Below are 14,558 nucleotides of genomic sequence, written 5' to 3'. Positions count from 1 at the left end.
TTAAATAGCAAGAGGAAAAAAAAAAAAAAGGCTCCATCCCACTGTCTTTCATTGTTTGTGTAGTGTTCCTTTCCTTTGCCCATCACGACCCGCAACCCCCAAACATATTTTGGAACATCCCTGGATCTGTATAGGCCAGTGAAATCAACAAGGACTGGTAGCGACACACAGTTGCTATCAGTGCCATCTCTGTAGGCTCTAAAGTTATAAGAGTTCCCTTGGGCAGTGAATGATCAGACATACTTGAGTAACAAACGTGTAAGATGAAAAAGTAGAAGTAAGTACTTCCTTGATGAACCAGAGTTGCGTAGAGCCATTTGTGTCCCAGCAACACAAACCAGTGTGAAGAGAGAAGTAGAAATCCATTCTTCGTGTTTATGGGAGAAAGGAAATTCTAGAAAAATGCCTGGGCATGACAAAAGTACGAAGCCTTCCCCTTCCATTAGACAGTCCAAAGCATATATCACAATTTTTGCTCAGTGGGAAGATATGGGGGAGAATGCTGTCCAGTGCAATGAGCTAGACCTGAGAGGAGCCAGATTGTTTTCTCTTACCATCTGAAATCCTGGAATCTTTGATTTTTAAAAATGTCTTCACAGCTGACATGCATTATGTAAATTCGTTCTCTCCTTGGTTGAGGATGCTACCAGATAACCGGAGCGGTTGTTACAACATCTGGGTTTCTTTAGCAGCATAGATAAAGCCTGACTTGTCAAATGCATTTCTTTCTCCCAATTTAGCCTTCATTAACCCTGCAGGGTCTCTGTGAGGTAGGTCTGGATCAACCTTGTGACATGACAGTTGCAAAAAGGCACGTGCAGAGTTTAAGGAACGCTCGGTGGCCCAGCACGCTGAAGGCCAAACTGGGTTTGGGAACGCAGAATTTCTGACTCTTGAGGACAGTTTTTCAGGGAATTAGATTATGACTAGAAACGGTTGTTCTTTACTTACAGTTTAAAAAAAAAATAAAAATGTTATAAATCCACATCCAGAATTTTACCTGGATGCATTCCCTCATTTTCCATTTTGCAAAATTACAGTTGAGCCCAGAGGCAAAAACTTCACCAAGGCATTCCTAGTGAATTTTTGACCTGAGTGGAGACATGATTTGAGGTTCCACAAGGAAGCCAATTTTGTAAGAATTTCCACTAGTCCGTAGACTGTAATAATTGGGTTATTTGGATAAGGTTTGGCAAAGCATCTTGAAGATTAACTGTCTGGAGTTTTGCCATTTTGGAGCTATCCATTTTGTTCTTTGTTCGACCTCATTATAAAATGGGCTATTGAAATTGTTTGGTTTGTTGGTATGTGAGGTTTTTCTTTTTTTCCCCTTTCTTATTCTTTACAACTGCGCCCTTAATTTGGTTGAAGGCAAGCTCTTCGGTCTAAGTGGGTAACAAAACATCCCTTTGCGGAGAAGGAAATGGATGATAAAATCTGCATGTTACTAATTTTTTCAATAGTTTGAAGGAATTTCTCTTCCATCCTGTGTGTGTTTTTAAGACCCTGTTAAGTTCATAGTTCCTTTTTCTTTTCTTGTTTGAATAGGAAATCATTCTCTTTAATCCCCCCTGAGTGTTAAAAATGTATTATTGAACTGCCCAGTTCAGGAATTCAGTTCCCTGTTATACTGAATGGAGGTATGTATGACCTGATAGTAAAAGAATGCTATTCAAAGACATTTCCGCCTGTTTGTTTCTTGGATCAGTTACTGTTCACATAAAATCTGGAAAGAAGCCAAAATGTGTAAACAAATTAAGAATTTTGAGTATCCCAGTGGGAATATCCGTAAGTTCTACCATGAATCAGGAACTGAAGATCGGTGCAGTATGTTTTCATGAGACAGCCAGGACGAGCAGTTATAGACCACATATTCTTGGCTTTAACTTGGGAATCTTAATGGGTATTAAAAGATTTGGTTAATCATGGGGTTATGCATACCACTACTTTTCCCCAAATGTATGTATGTTGCCTAAATAGAATTCATTTTTCTTTCACTCACTTTTAGTTCCTTAATAGCAACAAACTTTCAACTCTGAGGCTACTGCTTGATATTATTTTAACATATAAAATATATAATATGTAAATTGTTTATCTTTATCACTAATAATTAGTAATGCTACTCATCTGCATAGATCTGTGACTGCGGTGAATAGCAGTTTGGTAGATTGGGGATTTTTCCTCTAGTGTTTTTTTGATATATTCTCTTTTCCAACTATCTTTCTCAACATATGAATTGAAAATTGTGGTCTCTTTATTTCCTTTGACCCATAAATAAAACTTAAATGTAAAACTTCCTCTTAATTTTAGTTTCCTTTAAGCTGTTAAAAGTTTTATTGCCATTACGATATCTTCATTAATTTCTTTGATATCCTGTGTACTCTGTGTGTGTGTGTGTGTGTGTGTGTGTGTGTGTGTGTATGGACATATATGTGGAGACTGAGAATGTAGAGAAAGAGAAAAAAATGTAGATATGTTTTTTTCATGTCCATTTTTTTAATAAGAATTGTTTTAAAATAATTGTACAGTGACCTCGTGTTTTGTATGCATGTGTAAAAACTTATAGAGATCACTGTCACTGATTTAGCAAAGTGTGTCTCAAATAGGGAAAATAGAGAAAATATATTGTACCTCCTCATATATAATAAATACATATTTGTACATAGTAATTTGCATTATTAGCAATACCAATTGGCAATGCAGATTCAACACAATTTTTAAGTAATTGTATAAATTTAGTAATGGAGACTTGACCTAGCCTCTGATGTCAAGTGATTTTACACTCTTTTTTTTTTTTTTAAAGACTTTATTTGACAGAGAGAGAGAGAGAGACAGAGCACAAGTAGGGGGCAGCAGAAAGAGGGAGAGGGAGAAGCAGGCTCCCCACTGAGCAGGGAACCCAATACCCAATACTGGGCTCAATCCTAGGACCACGGGATCGTGACCTGAGCCGAAGGCAGACGCTTAACGACATCCAAGCGCCTCTACACTCGTTTTTTAAACCCACCTTGTTAAAATGAACTCGTGTTGTTTCAACCAGTGGCCAACCTGACTCATAGTATCCTCCCTGCAATTTCATGAAAGCTCTAGAAAAAAGTCCCTTCGTTTCTTTTACTCTTTATTTTTCACTGTGTCGCCATGCTATAACCTCTCTTACTAGTGACGCTCATGAGACAGCCGCTCTGGGCTCTGCCACCCCTCGTCTTGGCTCTCCCTGTGTGTCCCACTGCGGCCCCAGAGGAGGGACTGTCCTTGCAGTCAGGGTATCAATCTTGGACATTCTTACACCTCACTTATACCTCACTCTTACCCTTACCCTTAGAGAGCTAGATCAAGGAGCGATTCAAGAAGATAGAGGCCGGACGCTCCCTAAAATTGCAGTCATCTTTCTGTTGCTGCATGGATATGTTCTGCCATGAGTGAAAAGCAGAGGTAGGTTTGTCACTCCCATCTGGCCTGCCTCCCCTTGGCTCACTCTCAGAAACACTATGTTGCTGAAGGTTTGGACTCCTTTACTTCTGGACCAGAGAGCAAGCAGTGCTTACCCTCTACTGCACCCCCACTTGAAGGACCTGGCTTATGTCATATCTCAAGATGAGACACTCTCCCAAGTGGGTGACAGCATGCTCATCCCCTCTCTTCAAGACACATGGTCATGTGGCCAACACATTAACCAGAAAATAGTGTGAAGATTGATACATTTTTTGAAGTCTGGATTTTTTGAGTCCTAGCCAAAACTTGCAACACTAAGAAAATGATCTTTTTTTTTTTTTTTTCTCCAAAAATCTCTCCTACCTTACTGGGAGAGATAGTTTATGAGACTTGAATAAATTAGAGAAGACCATTTTGAAAAATGACACCAAGTAAGGGTGAAGTATGTAAAAGAAGGACTCTGCCTTTTTTTCTTTATAGAATCTCTGTCATCTTTATTAGAGCAAAAGAGTTGCTTATTCAATAGTTACCATTAAGTTGCATTTTAATCTTTTCCTAATAGTTTTTTGCATATCTGACATACTTGTCATGAGAGCTCAATTAGCTCACAACAGAAGAGCTTGAGGCTTCTACAGGCCAGTGAGGTTCCTAAGATCACACAATTCACAGGTTGCGTGGCCGGTACCAAGATCTGACATTTTTTCAGTTTCCTCCACACTTCTCATTAATAGGATTGAAAAGTTATCAGTAACTATAAGAGATGTTGTAAACGACACTAAAAAATGACTAATAATAGATATGGTGATAAAAACTGTAGAGAATCTACTTAATGAGTTGTGTTCCAGTTTTCATTTTGATTTCTTCTGTGGGCCTCAGGCCAACTGGCAGAGTTAGTCATTAGCAACAGATGTGTTTCTCCTGGTGAGTAAGATGAGAACTACACAGGAGACCAAATCCCAAGTTACGGAGTGTCTCTTATGTTCAAGACCTCCAGGTCCTGTGGGAATTCTGCAAGAAAATAAAATAGGATTCCTATTCTCCATGGCATTTTCTCTTGAAAGGTGAGAAAAACAAATGAAAATTATGACAATGGAGAATATGGTAAAGGGAAGTAAGTGGTATATTTCGTGTTGATAGGAGTTCAGAGGAGAGAAACCTTGGACATTTGAGGTGGAAGATCCTTTGTTTCATTATGGCCTTTGTTATTAAGATTTGACTTAGGATCCTACTTAATTTCTCCCCAACCTTTCATGTAAGGCATCACATTGTCTCTTAACAGTCCTTACATAGTACCAGTAGATACCTTCACTTACTGATTACATATTTAATTGAAATGTTCCCTTTATACATCTCTGTCCACTTTTAAGATGTAATCTCCTTAAGGCTAAGCATTAAGTTTTTACTATCTGGTTAATGCCAGTTTTCATCAAATGTAACAGAAACCTGCTAAGGTCCCCTTTAGGCATGAAATTTAATTTCAGTCTCTCAACAGTATCAACACTCTTTAATTGAGCCTTTATCTGTTGGGATATAAACCCTTGAGAAATGTATAGTCTTGTTTAGCAAGAGAGATGGAACACCTAGATCACGTGATCTCTAAGAATCCATTGGAGCCTCTGTAATGTGTCGGATCTCAACTCATAAATTCATGTGTCTAAAAATACCTATTTTTTTTAAAAAATCAACTTAGCTCTGATTTCAAGACTTCAGCCTATGGGGTTAGACTAAAAGTTGACTTCAGGCATCCTGCAGGTGCCTCTCACATCAGGGATATAGGAAATCCATGGGTCTCAAGAAACATCAGAGCATCATAACTGCCGCTCTGGTCCTCTGCTCTCAGTCCCCACTGTCCTCACAGGGCCAACAGTACAACCCCAGCCTGGGTCCCATCACCACCTTCCTGATCTCTAGATCTCTTTCTCTTCCTGCCTCAAAGTCCTTCCTCTGTTCCCATTACCTAGGGATCATTAGTAAGTCTAATGGAATTTGGTTTTTACACCAGAACAGCAGAACCTGTAATTTTGGGTTCTTCTGCCTTCCCCCTTTCCAAACTCCCTGCAGCAAGAATAAAGCCAGGGTACAAGCTCTAAATATAAGTGGGAGGAAAAAGCACAAAGAACAACATACAAATGAATTACTCAAGTAATCCCGGCTTCCATATAGTAGGTATTAAAAGAGCGTTGCCAATGACGACTGCTACTTATTTCAGCGTCGTTGTCTGGTCTGTCCTGAACCCCCCTCCCCCACCCAACGAATATCATGTGAAGTTGGTCATATTGCCAATCGCTTACCCAAAATGTTTACTCTTGGATTTGTTACTATGAAGTTAAACTTAATAAAAAACGAAGGTTCTTTTTCCTTCTCAAGTTTGATTTGTTCCCCATATTCACTTCTTGTCAATATTACTAGTGCTCCCTCTTCTCCCTCTTTGGGAGTTTTGGGCTGTGTTGTTTAACCTTGTTCCACAGTGTTCCTATGCAACTCTGTGTCTTTCTTTGAATTATCCATTAAATCTAGGCTCATGTCTCCATTTCTGCCATCATTTCAGTTTCTGCCCTTATTACTATAAGCTACTCATGCCTTACATGCCACACGCACCAGCAAACCTCTTACCATGTCCTGGTAACACAGTTCTTTTGCCTTGCACATTTTAACACATTGTTACTGCCTGACCTTCTCTGTTCTGTTATTTTTTTTTATACACATTTTAATCATTACCTCTGCATCTATATTTACATAGTTCCTTTCTGGCCATTACAGAACTTACAGTATTTTACCACTAGACAACTTAAAAGTAGAGGACGTGTTTCACACACTTCTATTTTCCTTGAATCTAGAACAGTAAATGTTGGTAACAGGTGTAGAAGTTTGGCAGGCAAACAGACTTAATACTGAGTAAACCTCTCAGATTTTCTTTCCCTTCAGTCAGCCACATAAATGATGCTCTCCTCACTCTGCATTACTGACCCACAATCTTCAGGAATGTTCTGCCTGCTTCTCTAGCAAGCACACCCACCCTTTGTTCTTCACCAGGCCCCATCATCTAAATCCACCTCTCTATTTCCTGTCTAGTTCTGCTCTTTAGGCCAAAATGCACCTGCAGTGCAATCAGACATGTGGGCTTTCTGAGCACACAGCTGCTGTCACTGTGACTTGTGTTCTTGTTCTCCCCGGGAACGTGGCTCCTATCCTCTGTTGATTAATTTCCCATTCTTCCTTCAATTATCAGTCCTTTTTCTGTTCTACTAGTATACCTTCCCTGAACTTTCCATTCAGAGAGGACTTATAGGATATCAATTCCTAACACTCAGTTTACATGCAGAGTCAGCTACATTAATTTGTATAGCATTTTTCTCCTTGGTTTGAGGACAAACACCATATTTGGGTTTGTAATTGGTTGCTCTCCAAGGCCTACATATGCTTTGAGCACACAGTGAGCTTTTCATAGACGTGGAGAACCTTGACTTGGCTGGGGTTAATCATAAAATGGTTGTCTCATTTGCAGCTATAGCAGAAGTAACTTTTATTACCAGTTTTTTCGGGCACTGCATTAGATGCTTTATGCACTGAAATTTAATTTCATCTAACATGTTCTGATGGGTAACTTAACACTTTCAGTCTTTGCATAATTTTATAATTAAACTCTTTTGTAATTTTACTCATTCGGTCCTGTTACAATAGTGTCTGTGATTTTTATTTAACAGAGAGGGCTTAAATGGTTAGGAATTTAACAACATTCTCCTACAAGGTAAAGGAAAAGGACAGGAAGGAAGTCAGTTGTCAGATCATTTATGAGTGGCCCCTGAGCACCCAATCCTTTGTGCACTCTTATGAAAAGTACTTAAAGTCCTCGATAACTGGCATTTGTAGCGGGCTTTTAAAGCTCAGTCTCCTTTAAAGTGTACCTTTACTTCAATCTTTTCTTTAGGTGCACAAGTAATTCAAACAAGCTCTTGAAATCTTTTTCTGGATCTGATGCTTTAATGGAAGCTAAGCTCCACCTGGTGGTAGGATTTGCGTTTTTTGTTTGGCCGCCATCCTGCACCCTGATTGTTTCAGCAGGAAAACAGAGTATGTCCACATCTCTGTCTGTGCATGCATACATGCTTATATACGGTAGTGTGTGTGTGTGTGTGTGTGTGTGTGTGTGTGTGTGTGTGTTTTGCAGACTTTCCTCTGTCAGAAAAGTTGTGAAATGTATTTGTACTTATTTTACTGACATTGACCTTCAAAACATGGGATTCAGCCCTTGATGATCTTCAGTGTTTTATGATGTTCAGTCTCTCGGCAATGACTGTAATGATCGTACAATGAAAATCACAAGCCTAATCTTTCCTCTCACACATGTCTCCTATCAAAATTGTTTTCTGAACTTGATTTATGCTTTGATAGAGAAGGAGTTTTATTTAAAGGTGCGTTGGATTCATAGGAAATCATAAAAATAAAATGGAGAAATGTTTGAAAAAATTAAGTCATATTTTAATATTGGATAGTCCTACGCTTTACTCAGTACACAGATATGTTCTTTCTCCCAAGCATGTGAGAACATTGTTACGTATATCTGTTATGTTGGGTGATGTTGGATGGCATTGAGCTCTATAAGGACTAGAAAACTCAGAATTTGGAATTAAATCCAGAATTCATGCACTGGAAGCCCTCCAGCTGGACTTTACCCATGGGTATGGTTTTTTTAGTATTTACATTAAAATATGAAATTGTTGCCTATGTTTGAAAATTGTAGCGTTTCATTGTAAAAATGCAGCTATCTAACAAGAAGGTCACTCCACCCTCCCCCACCCCCACACAAGGCAAGTGATCCCAGTCTGAGGAGTAGTTACTCCTTTTTCACTGGGGCACATGCTCTCATCTTCCATAAGCCCTAGAACTCCTTAATGATCAGACTTGGTCCTCGTCTTCACTGCGAGGCTTCTATAGGTATGAGCATGTGTGACCACTGTTGTTCGTTTGTGATGCCTCTCTGAGAAATTTATAGTCTAGTAGAAGGAGAAAGTGAAGAAGAATGGACCAGTAACCATAAAAACATGAAGGAAGTAACCCAGACAAAAGCTCAGAATCGCCATCCTACAGATATTACACATGGCCTCAATAGTGGACTGGGGTGCTTCACATGCAAGATATTTGAAGAAAAAAAATACTTCCCCTAATTAGTGGCTGACACAAATTTTAAAGGTTTCATTTTCTTTAAAATACAAAACTTCTGGGCTGGAAATAGCCAAAGCTATCTTACTTACTTTCACTTTGAGATTACTTGAGTTGGTTCAGGCACCATCAGATCCAAATGTTGACTTCAGAGAGGGACCTGCACTCCAGACAGAGTGGCTTTGACAACGGCACACAAGTCCTGTGCTGAAGACTCAAGGCTAAAATCCAAGCTCCCACGGAAGTGTATTTGCCTCTTCTACCCAAACAAACCCCCTCCTGAATAGTTAATACTATCACTAAACCACTTGCCCAGTCTTCCTGACCTGGTCCCACCACTTCTTTGAATTGCATCTTGCATCTCCCTTTAAAGGGAGGACCTCTTCGATGACGAATAATTACCATGTTACCACGACCCTCCCTAGTGGTGGTCCACTAGAGAGTCCCAACAGAAGTCCACATCCTAATTCCCACAACCTGTATGTACATTACCTTACATGGCAGAGGACAATTAGGATTGGAAATGAAGTTAGGGTTGTTGGTCAACTACTCTAAATAGATTCTACTGCATTCTATTTCGGGGGAGGGGGATTGGTGGCAGAAATCACAAGGGTCCTTCAAAGTGGGAAGAGAGTTCCAGGGGGAGTCAAAGGGAGGCTTGACAATGGAGGGATGGTCAGGGAGACGGATCTCTGCTGGCTGTGAAATGAAAGAAGGGTCACAAAACAACATCCAGGTGTCTTTTAGAAGCTGGAAAAGGCAAGGAAATAGATTTGCCCCTGGAACCTGTAGAAATGCAGCCCAGCTACCGCTTTGATTTTAGCCTTTTGAGATCCATGTTAGAATTTTGTCCAGTAGGACTACAAGATAATACATTTGGGCTGTTTTAACCCACCAAGTTTATGGTAATTTATTACAGCAACAATGAGGCACTGATATACCAACAAATAAGTTTTAGTTGAAGTTTGCTTTCTGAAGTCTTTGTTATGAAAATAATGTTTTTTCAAGGTAGAAAATTACAGTGCTAAATCATAATTTTTATTTAATTTTTTAATCAGAATTTTTAGAAAAATACCAGATTCTTACCATTCCCTTCTGCTTTATCTTGTCTTAAGAATTGCTCTTCTCACCCATTCCTTCACCCAAGGAGCAGGGAATGAAGGTAGGATTAAAGAACCATGGCCCTCTGGTGTGGCAGGCTGGCAAGAAGGGGCTAGTAGGAGACAAAAAGACAAATGGCAAAAAGAACTAGCAATAGGTAGAGGATATAAGAAAATAAACTTTCTTTTATTTTCCCCAAGGCTAATATCGTCTGTTCATAGATCACTTTGCTTTAAAAATGACACATGGAGGGGCGCCTGGGTGGCTCAGTGGGTTAAAGCCTCTGCTTTCAGCTCGGGTCATGATTCCAGGGTCCTGGGATTGAGCCCCGCATCGGGCTCTCTGCTCAGCAGGGAGCCTGCTTCCTCCTCTCTCTCTCTGCCTGCCTCTCTGCCTACTTGTGTCAAATGAAATGAATAAAATCTTTAAAAAAAAAATGACACATGGACAAATTCTCAAAATAATACAGGTGATGTTGCCACAGTTTATCTAATGTTGGAGAGGCCACGGCCCAGTGGTCCTGTAGACACAGGGTACTCGGTGATTCAAGTTCACACAGATTTTTGAGGAAATAAATAGAAGGGGTTGAGAAGGAAGTGTAGTTGATCTATAGTGCAGAATTCAGAATTAAATGTGAAGGCTTAGACATCAGAATATTGAGAATTTGTCAATAGAAATGGATTGAAGCACACACGAGGTATTTCTTTGTAAATACGTAGCAGAATGTTCTCTCCCATTTGAAAGTGCACTTGTAGCAAAAAAGAAATTTGTATCAGTACTCTTCAAGGTTTAGGATTGAAAGAGTGCTGAGAAAATAAAAACATAAATTCATATAGCTCTTTCAATGCCCCTATAGTTGACTTCCTTACGAATAGAGAATGTGTTTTTTTATTATAATCTCTGTGGCCACACTATTGCTGTTTCTTTGGAGATGCACGATGTTTGTTAGGAAGATTTTCTTTTTCTGTTGCTTTTAAACCACAAAAACTGCTGACATTTTGCAATGCACTGAAAGTGATGCTGTATAAGTTTCTCTGTGAGACAATGGCACGATAAGACTATTTTGTGGTCTATATGATACTATTGATGGACATAGTGGCTGTCAGGTGTGTGGGGGGCAATGATGCGTTTACATGTATTCAAGGAACAGAGAAGACAGTCAAGTCCCTACACCCAGTGATTCGTGTAAACGGACCTTAGAGTAGAGTATTCAGAATCCTATGCCCGATTTATAAGGAGAAGATTGGCAATAACTATGAAATATTTAAATAACAAATAACATCAAGTAAATAGGCCAGAAAGCCATGACACTTTAAAGTGACTGATTAGATCATTCCTATAGAAAAATGGGTTTACTTCCTTCTTTTATCACCTGTGAATGATTAAAACTCCTATCCGTTTATCTCCACACAGTTGTCCTTATCGTTTTCTTTCTCTTAACTCAAATTCTTAACACATTTTAAAGTATTAGATTGAAAATAAAGTATCTGTTAAGAGGTTTCTCACCCTAAGTTTACAAGTTTTCATGATGCCGTTTTCTGGAAGTACAACAAACTCTCATTAGTTAGGATCACACTAATTTAACTCATCATCTTGATATTGTGTCATTAAACATAACACCTATATATAGTTGTTGCTCAGTGACTAAATGAACTAATAAATCAGTAAATCTGTCTTTTTAGTTCATTGGTACTTTCTCTGGCTTAGCCAAAAGAAACAAACAAAAACACTAAATCTTCCGCTTTCCCATCAGGTCTTTGTTCTGCCCAGTGTTTCTCAGAGTATAATTTCTCCAAGCCCAAGATAGTTCTAGATTTTAAAGGTAAATATTTTTCAGTATGGTCTTCAAATGTTAAGACAATTATGTAATCTAGTGCTTAGTCAGAAAAACTAAATTCTCTTCCCACTTAGTGGGGAAATCTAATTGAGAGAGCGTGTTGGTATCCAAATGGCAATTTCTAAGGTATTTGTAAAGGTTTATGCATGATTTTCCCCTTAGAACCTATTTCCTCCATCCCCATTGCTTCAATGCTAAGTTCTATGTAAGAACCTGTGAAGATCTTTTTTAAAATCTCTGGTGCTGAGATTCTTACACTTGAGTATTTGTACAGAAAATCAGCTGGGATCTTGTTAAATATGTTGCTTTTCAGACAACATCCCTAGAAATTCAGACTGAATAGGTCTTGGATTGCGCTTTGGAAATTGTGTTTGTATGAGCCGCAGGTGGATGTTGTAGGGGACATCCCAGGCCGCACTTTGAGAACTGCTGCCTTAGACGACTCAGCGCGCTTGTCTGGTTGCGTGGGTGTACAAACATCAGTGCGCGCCCACACAGTCTGGTCTACCAAACAGTCTGCTACCATTTAGTTGTCCGTATCCCAGTATCTCTGCTCTGCCTCACGCCTGCCTCTTCATCCTTTCAATTATGTCATAATTTTACAAAGTAAGCTTCCCAGGAGACTTATGGTAGATAAAATTAATATTATTATAGAAAAAAATCCTATAATTTTCCTCTGGAGTAGGCGATCCTTAGTTTTTGAAAAAGGCTGAGCTTCCTTTTCTGAGGGATAGTGGAGCTGGACTGCCCCATACTTGTTAAGTATGTCCCTTGGGAATTCCTGCATTTCTTTAAATTCCTCTCTTCCATCCTACATTGGAGTGCCGTGTCTGACAAAAATTTCTCTTCCACATTGCACCCCGAGACCTGCCCTAATTCTCACTGTTGTCCCTCGTTTTTCCAAAACACTTCCATGAGCAGCAGACGGTCTGAAAAGCAAGTTAATCTGTTACAGGGTATAAATGGGAACTAGTAAGTATTGGTGACCCCAAGCATTAAACTGGGGCGACATCTTCACAACATTAAGTTATAGGTTTTGTGCTCACTCAGAGAGGTAAAGGAACAGGGGTTTTCCAACTCAAGGGGCTTCTAATGGTGGGAATTTCAGTATGAAATCTTGAGACTGGGGAGATGAATTTGAGCAAATGTAGGGTAGGTGTGCTCTGCGTCCCTGTGCTGTGTAACTACGTTCTGCTCCTTCGTGCAGATGCTTTTGCTTCACCCTTGGGGCTCTAAGTCCCTCGAGGTCTCTTACGTTCTATACACAGCTCCTCTACCACTGTAGACTAACAAAAATAATACGTTGCACTACATCCTCCACCCAAGAGAAGTTAATGAAATGTTTGCCTATAAAGTGAAAGGAACATTTTTCAAAAGCTTCAAATTAACAAAAATCTATTGGGCATATTTGTCTTCATAAACCGTTTGGTATTGGGTACAACACTCAGTATTGGATATAGGCAGTGAGAATATATGATAACAAATAACCAATTTCTGCTTATGATTCAATTATAATCAATTGTACATTCTTACTTTGTTACTCCTGCCTGAAACTATATACTTTTAAAATGGCTTCTTGATGCTATCGTTTTTCACTTGTTTAGTATCTGCTGCTACCGTGAACCATCTTCTAAATATACTTAAGGATGGGCAAAATGGAAAAGGGGGTACCCTTTTCCCAGTTTCTTCTAGAGTCCAAAAGTACATGTTACAAAAACTGGAATTTGCATTCAATATATACATAACTTGCTAAGTATTGTTACCCCAAGATGGAAGCAGTAGGTTTCCTGAGGAAGTGAAAATTAGATCAAACATGATCTGGCTGCTTCTAAGGTTCCTGCTTTACAGGAACTGTTGACTAGACAATGTGCAAAGACCCTTCCCATTCAGGATCAAGAGAATCCTGAAGCCAGAGTGCATTGGAGTGTGCCTGGAGGGCGTTGAACTTTCCATTTACAAGATACCCACTAGAGGGAGTATAACATCATGAATATTTCCTTCCAGGCGCTGCCTTTCTGCGAAGCATTAGGGAAAGCAAGATTGAAATGCAATACCTAGAATTTATTTCACACTCTTTTTACTATTTCTCTCATTGAAATCTTATGGAATATTTTGATGAGCAAATATGTTTTTCTTAAGAAAATTTAGTGCAATGTACAGTAATGGAACATCAGTATCTTTATTGTATATGTGAAAATTTCAGAATTTAAAATCATGTGAGCAGAAAATCTACATCAGTTATTTGTGCCTATCAATGTAAAACATCTTGATTCTACATTTGATTATGTTTCAGCAAATATTCTAGGTTTGTTGTTACTTTATTTGCCATGGATATGATTCCACTATTTACCTGTAAGCCTGCCACTTCGTTATAGCTTTCTCAAACATTTAAGATACATTCTTTCACTGGATGATTTGTTTGATTATACAGTAACAAAATCAAATGTTTAATTCTTAACTTAAGAAAAATCTATTTGTCTTAGGAAAATTAAAAATGAAAATTTCTCAGGGATAAAAAGTGCTACCCATTCTTGTATGGATGTTTCTGCATTTACATCTTATTTTCTCATATTTCTGTTAAAATATCTTTTTTCCCAGTTTTCTAAGTAATTTGAAATATAGTCAAAATTCAACACAAATCGCCAAGTTATATTTTGAACTTTTTATTTCTGAATATTTGGGAAAAAAATAAAAATAATTTATAATCTCTTTGAAGCTCTGAACATTAAAACATAATCTTAAAAGTAAAATATCAAAAACTAAGATGATAATAACTTTGTATTGGTACAATACATTTTAACTGGATTTATGTAATTCTCATCAAAGGAATAGTATATGTGTATTATTTGAAATACTTTTTAATTTAAAAAATTAACTTCTTAATATCTTAACTATTAGAAAAACATGTCCATCTGGTTTTATCACTCACCTTACTGTCAGCATCAATGGCCAAAAGAGAGTTTTCCCCTAACCTCTCGGTTCACTGAAAATTGTTACTTTTATTTAGATTGCATTTTTTAATTTTCTT

At 38.5% G+C, this 14,558-nt stretch overlaps 1 protein-coding gene across 1 annotated transcript in view; it reads left to right on the top strand.

The window, feature by feature from the left end:
• LOC111147336 (isoprenoid synthase domain containing) overlaps window positions 1-13,663 on the top strand; it is a 323,058-nt gene extending 309,395 nt beyond the window's left edge. The window contains exons 12-13 of the mRNA XM_022503328.1: window positions 249-256; window positions 13,651-13,663. The gene's annotated coding sequence lies outside the window, so the exon portion shown is untranslated. The remainder of the gene's footprint in view (window positions 1-248; window positions 257-13,650) is intronic.
• Window positions 13,664-14,558: the final 895 nt, after the last annotated feature.

The sequence above is a fragment of the Enhydra lutris genome, unplaced genomic scaffold (assembly GCF_002288905.1).
Source record: "Enhydra lutris kenyoni isolate GAN:26980312 unplaced genomic scaffold, ASM228890v2 scaffoldscaffold16, whole genome shotgun sequence".
Taxonomy (NCBI): domain Eukaryota; kingdom Metazoa; phylum Chordata; class Mammalia; order Carnivora; family Mustelidae; genus Enhydra; species Enhydra lutris.
The sequence above is the reverse complement of the archived record's forward strand: the minus strand, read 5'-3'. Positions and strand labels throughout refer to the sequence as shown.